Below are 7,073 nucleotides of genomic sequence, written 5' to 3'. Positions count from 1 at the left end.
AAAAGTGCATTCTACCATTCTTCGAGCCCTGGTCAAGCGGTAGTTGTATGTGCGTTTTTTTAAATCTAATCCGCGGCTGGAATATGGTTTAATTAGATTTCCACACATTTGAAATGCCTCATCACCAACCAATACAAACGGCATGGGTGGGCCATCAGTACCTGGCAGTGGTTGAGGGAGAGGAAAATCGAATTGTCCATTATATAGACTACGGCCCATATTTGAATTTTTAAACACCATTGAATCGTTTGCGCGTCCATAGGCCCCTACGTCCACTGCAACAAAACGATATTGAGCATCTGCGATGGCCATCAGTATTATAGAAAAATATTTCTTATAATTGAAAAACTCGGATCCGGTTCCGTGAGGCTTGATGATACGAATATGTTTACCGTCTACAGCCCCTATGCAGTTGGGAAACTGACAAACATCCCAAAATCTTTCAGATATTTCTTTCCAATGCTGTCGAGTTGGATGTGGGATGAATTCATCATGCAGTTGTTCCCACAAAACACGGCATGTCTCCTTTACAATTATTGAAACAGTTGATATCCCAAGGCGAAATTGAAAATGGAGTGAACTGAAACTTTCTCCACTTGCCAAAAACCTAAAATATAAAAGAAAAAAATAAGTGTATAAAAATTATTAATAAACAAGATAATATACAAGGTACAGTATATCAATTGGACGCAATTTTAGTGCACCCCTACATATATTAGTTTGGTCAAGATTTTTTTTGTGGCCAATGTAATTTTTAAAAAAATTCAACAATAAATGTTTGTTCTCCATGGCGAACAATATTCATCACAGTTCATAAATCTTCAATGACGAGTATATTGATTCAAACTTTTCCAAAACAAGATGTATAATTACAAAAAAAATAGATGAGCATCAATTGGGCCCAAAACACTTTGTACAGTGATCCCAGAAAGTACAGTGATCCCAGAAAAAGTAGATTTGGATTAAAAAATGTATGGCTTCACACTACCAAACAGCAGCTTTTGAAAATTTAGACCAAATATTGGTATAATATGTAATAAAGTATAAACTTTACCTTATCGTCAACAATAGGCGTTCTGCTGGGGAAACACAGCGACGGAAAGTGGTGTCTTGCCTTTGAATGTGAGGTGACACACGTTGTAGAAGATCATCGAAACTTTCTACCGTCATCCGTAAATAGGTAAAGAATTTTTCTGGATAATCCCTCAATTCAGGAAATAGAGTTTCAAAAACTCCCCTTCTTACTCTTGCAGAGGTTATTGGATGCACCCAATAGCGACGCGTTTTACGTCGCCTGGCTTGAAGACGTCTTCTCCATCGTGAAACCAGAATTAAAGCCTGAAATCCAAAACGAATATGGTCCGGCATCATCTTTGCACTCTGCTGAAGGAACTTCTGAGTGGTAAGTGAACTTTGCTGGTCTTTTATAGCCAGTTGTAGTATTTGCTTAACAGATTGCATCTTTTTGTGACCTTCTCTTATCTTTTATAGACAGTTTTAATATTTGCTTAAAAAGATAGCATCCTTAATCTCTAAATTTAAACGCCGGATCCGTCTTTCCGTCTAAAAACGGAAGCAAACGGAATAGACGGATCAGCTTTTTAGACGGATCCGACGGACGGATCCGTCGAAAATTGACGACTGAAGGAAACTGAACGACGGATCCGGCTTTTCTAACAGTCGACGGAAGGACGGATCCGTTGCAGTAAAACTGTGCGGCGGTATGCGTTTTGTCGGATCCGGTGGCCAATTCCGGCGCCGGAACTGTTTGACGGATCAGTCTGCCGCAAGTGTGAAAGTAGCCTTAGAAATAACTAAACGCCGCCTCGGGTAACAGGTTCTTCAGCCCAGAACAGTCAGCGTCACCAGCAGCGCACCACGTGCACACACAGGCCACACCCTGATTCTGACGTAAAACCTGGGAAATCGGATAGAAACTTGCTTATGCCCCGCCCCTAACAAGGTATTATGCCCGCCTACTCTCAAGTAACCAATCACTAGCAACGGTCATCTAGAGGGGCGGGGCTTGTGACAATACCCTGTCCCCATCAGGTGTATACTGACTGGCTGCTGTCCGAGATTGACGTCCGTCCCCACCAATGGCAGCTGGTGACCGAGTCTGCGCTCCTGGAATGACACCGGCTGCTCTTTCCCAGGAGTGAGGAGGCTCGCTGCTGGATGCGTGCGGTAATGTTATTCTTCTGCTATTGCCCCCCGTGTGTCACGTGTTCTGCCGTGAGAGCGCTTTATAGTACGGGTTTTATAGACGCTGGTGCTTGGGGGTTGCGCACTTTGTCTGTCGCGCAGTTTGGATGCGACCCTTTTTTTTTTTTTTTTTGCTTTGCGCGACAGTGGCATCAGAATGCAATGACAGTTTCTTATGACTCCATATTCCTAGGGCTTGCACTGTCAGCAGTTGTGCAGCTGGACAGCAGTGGCCTAGTCATTGATAAGACTGCAGCACAATAAATGTGTCAGAAGGGACAGCTGACAGCCTCACTTCCTGCTGCCACAGCAAAACAGAATAATGCTGCTATCTCCTGGGCTAGCTTCCCATCAGCAGTGAATGTCTGGTATAGAAAACAGTAGTTTCCGGATCCAGAATACGTCGGACACCAGAGGTTTACGGCTGGAGACTCTCCAGATACAGTCCTGATCAAAGGTTTATGGCAAAAAAATCCTATTTAGCATGGCTGGATCTTAACAAGGTTCCAAGTAGAGCTTCAACATGCAACAAGAAGAAATGGGAGTGAGACAAAACATTTTTTGAGCATTCAATTTAATGAAAACAACGAATAAACTGAAACGTTTAGGACCACACCTCCAAAAAAAAACTAAACCCCCCCAAAAACAGAAATCCAACTTCCAAACATGAACTCAGTAATGAGTAGCTCCGCCGTTATTGTTTCGGCATGCTTGATGCAAGCGTTTCCATGAGGTGAGTGGGAACATTTCTTCAAGTGGTGAAGACGACCGCACAAAGGCCATCTACTGTCTGGAACTGTTGTCCATTTTTGTAAACTTCCCTTGCCATCCATCCCCAAAGGTTCTCAATTGGATTTAGATCAGGGGAACACGCAGGATGGGCCAAAAGAGTGATGTTATTCTCCTGGAAGAAGTCCCTTGTCCTGCGGGCATTGTGTACTGTAGCCTTGTCCTGTTGAAATACCCAGTCGTTATCACACAGACGAGGGCCCTCAGTCATGAGGAATGCTCTCTGCAACATCTGGACATAGCCAGCGGCCGTTTGACGCCCCTGCACTTCCTGAAGCTCCATTGTTCCACTGAAGGGAAAAAGCACCCCAGACCATTATGGCGCCCCCTCCACTGTGGCGCGTAGATAACATCTCAGGTGGGATCCGCTTGTCATGCCAGTAACGTTGGAAACCATCAAGGTTACATTTTTTTCTCATAAGAGAATAAAACTTTCTTCCACCTTTGAATGTCCCATGTTTGGTGCTCTCTTGCAAAGTCCAAACCAGCAGTTCTGTGGCGTTCAAGGAGAAGAGGTCTTTGAAGACGTTTTTTGTTTTTGAAGCCCTTCAGTCTCAGATGCCGTCTGATGGTTATGGGGCTGCAGTCAGCACCAGTAAGGACCTTAATTTGGGTCGAGGATCGTCCAGTGTCCTGACGGACAGCCAATTGGATCCTCCGGCTCAGTGCTGATGACATTTTTTTGGGTCTTTCACTTGACTTTTTTTGTTCCATAACCCTCAGGATCATTTAAGAAATTCCAGATGACTGTCTTACTGCGTCCCACCTCAGCAGCGATGGCGCGCTGTGAGAGACCCTGCTTATGCAGTTCAACAACCCGACCACCTTCAAAAAGGGGGAGTTTTTTTGCCTTTTCCATCACAACGTGTGACTACCTGACAGAAAATGACAATGAATCCACATCTTTGCACGGATTTGGCTTTTAAAGGCATGTGGTCCTAAAATTTAGATCAGCTGAAAAACAGCCTGTTTCAGTTTAATCGTTATTTTCAATTAATTGAATGCTCAAAAAAATGTTTTGTCTCACTCTCATTTCTTCTTGTTGCATGTTGAAGCTCTAATTGGAACCTTGTTAAGATCCAACAATGTAAAATATGATTTTTTGCCATTTTTCAAGTGGTCTTAAACTTTTGATCAGGACTGTATATACGCCATGCCTGCCAGATTCTGAAAAGGGCACAAACTGTCTTCCCTTAACCAAAGAGTGCATACGACCCCCTGCGATCCTAACCAGACACCCTAAATAAATACTACACCCCAGATTAGCCCCCTGAAAGAAATAGAGGCCTACACCAGACCCCTACATACAGATCCTAGACCTCCCAGGGCATCTGTCAGCAGATTTGTACCTATGAAACTGGCACTTGGCAGCTGAAGACATCTGTGTTGGTCCCATGTTCATATGTGACCGCATTGCTGAGAAATATGATGGTTTATATATGTGCAAATGAGGGGCGTTGCCATTACACCTAGAGGCTCTGCTCTCTCTGCTCTTTGATTGACAGGCTCAGGTGTTATGATGTTTTGACTATCTGGTCCTGTCAATTAACCACTTAAGGACCACAGGTTTATACCCCCCTAGTGTCCAGGCCCTTTTTTACAAATCGGCACTTCACAACTTTAGAGGTTTATTGCTCGGTCATGCAACTTACCACCCAAATGAATTTTACCTCCTTTTCTTCTCACTAATAGAGCTTTCATTTGGTGGTATTTCATTGCTGCTGACATTTTTTGTTATTAATCAAAATTTAACGATTTTTTTGCAAAAAAATGACATTTTTCACTTTCAGTTGCAAAATTTTGCAAAAAAACGACATCCATATATACATTTTTCTCTAAATTTATTGTTCTACATGTCTTTGATAAAAAAAAATGGTTAGGGTAAAAGTTATAGCGTTTACAAACTATGGTACAAAAATGTGAATTACCGCTTTTTGAACCAGCTCTGACTTTCTGAGCACCTGTCATGTTTCCTGAGGTTCTACAATGGCCAGACAGTACAAACACCCCACAAATGACCCCATTTCGGAAAGTAGACACCCTAAGGTATTCGCTGATGGGCATAGTGAGTTCATAGAACTTTTTATTTTTTGTCACAAGTTAGTGGATGATATTCCACTAACTTGTGACAAAAAATAAAAACTTCTATGAACTCACTATGCCCATCAGCGAATACCTTGGGGTGTCTTCTTTCCAAAATGGGGTCACTTGTGGGGTAGTTATACTGCCCTGGCATTCTAGGGGCCCAAATGTGTGGTAAGTAGTTTGAAATCAAAATGTGTAAAAAATGACCGGTGAAATCCGAAAGGTGCTCTTTGAAATGTGGGCCCCTTTGCCCACCTAGGCTGCAAAAAAGTGCCACACATGTGGTATCGCCGTATTCAGGAGAAGTTGGGCAATGTGTTTTGGGGTGTCATTTTACATATACCCATGCTGGGTGAGATAAATATCTTGGTCAAATGCCAACTTTGTATAAAAAAATGGGAAAAGTTGTCTTTTGCCAAGATATTTCTCTCACCCAGCATGGGTATATGTAAAATGACACCCCAAAACACATTCCCCAACTTCTCCTGAGTACGGAGATACCAGATGTGTGACACTTTTTTGCAGCCTAGGTGGGCAAAGGGGCCCATATTCCAAAGAGCCCCTTTCGGATTTCACCGGTCATTTTTTACACATTTTGATTTCAAACTTCTTTCCACACATTTGGGCCCCTAGAATGCCAGGGCAGTATAACTACCCTACAAGTGACCCCATTTTGGAAAGAAGACACCCCAAGGTATTTCGTGATGGGCATAGTGAGTTCATGGAAGTTTTTATTTTTTGTCACAAGTTAGTGGAATATGAGACTTTGTAAGAAAAATAAAAAATAAAAAAAAATCATAATTTTCCGCTAACTTGTGACAAAAAATAAAAAATTCTAGGAACTCGCCATGCCCCTCACAGAATACCTTGGGGTGTCTTCTTTCCAAAATGGGGTCACTTGTGGGGTAGTTATACTGCCCTGGCATTCTAGGGGCCCTAATGTGTGGTAAGTAGGTAAATGACCTGTGAAATCCTAAAGGTGCTCTTTGGAATGTGGGCCCCTTTGCCCACCTAGGCTGCAAAAAAGTGTCACACATGTGGTATCGCCGTATTCAGGAGAAGTTGGGCAATGTGTTTTGGGGTGTCTTTTTAGATATACTCATGCTGGGTGAGAGAAATATCTCGGCAAAAGACAACTTTCCCCATTTTTTTATACAAAGTTGGCATTTGACCAAGATATTTATCTCACCCAGCATGGGTATATGTAAAATGACACCCCAAAACACATTGCCCAACTTCTCCTGAGTACAGCGATACCTGATGTGTGACACTTTTTTGCAGCCTAGATGCGCAAAGGGGCCCACATTCCTTTTATGAGGGCATTTTTAGACATTTGGATCCCAGACTTCTTCTCACGCTTTAGGGCCCCTAAAATGCCAGGGTCACTTGTGGGGTATTTATACTGCCCTGGCATTTTAGGGGACCTAATGCGTGAGAAGTAGTTTGAAATCAAAATGTGTAAAAAATGCCCTGTGAAATCCTGTGAAATCCTAAAGGTGCTCTTTGGAATGTGGGCCCCTTTGCCCACCTAGGCTGCAAAAAAGTGTCACACATGTGGTATCGCCGTACTCAGGAGAAGTTGGGCAATGTGTTTTGGGGTGTCTTGTGTGACACTTTTTTGCAGCCTAGATGCGCAAAGGGGCCCAAATTCCTTTTAGGAGGGCATTTTTAGACATTTGGATCCCAGACCTCTTCTCACGCTTTAGGGCCCCTAAAATGCCTGGGCAGTATAAATACCCCACATGTGACCCCATTTTGGAAAGAAGACACCCCAAGGTATTCAATGAGGGGCATGGCGAGTTCATAGATTTTTATTTTTTTTGGCACAAGTTAGCGGAAATTGATTTTATTTATTTTTTTCTCACAAAGTCTCCCTTTCCGCTAACTTGGGACAAAAATTTCAATCTTTCATGGACTCAATATGCCCCTCACGGAATACCTTGGGGTGTCTACTTTCCGAAATGGGGTCACATGTGGGGTATTTATACTGCCCT

General features: G+C 42.9%; 1 protein-coding gene across 1 annotated transcript in view; it reads left to right on the top strand.

Annotated features, from left to right (window-relative positions):
* Positions 1-2,032: 2,032 nt before the first annotated feature.
* The window catches only part of STAT2 (signal transducer and activator of transcription 2), a 142,855-nt gene continuing 137,814 nt past the window's right edge, over positions 2,033-7,073 (top strand). Inside the window, exon 1 of the mRNA XM_040425607.1 lies at positions 2,033-2,187. The gene's annotated coding sequence lies outside the window, so the exon portion shown is untranslated. The remainder of the gene's footprint in view (positions 2,188-7,073) is intronic.

This window comes from Bufo bufo, chromosome 3 (assembly GCF_905171765.1).
Source record: "Bufo bufo chromosome 3, aBufBuf1.1, whole genome shotgun sequence".
In the NCBI taxonomy this organism is placed as follows: Eukaryota; Metazoa; Chordata; class Amphibia; order Anura; family Bufonidae; genus Bufo; species Bufo bufo.
This window is presented reverse-complemented; position numbering and strand designations above follow the sequence as displayed.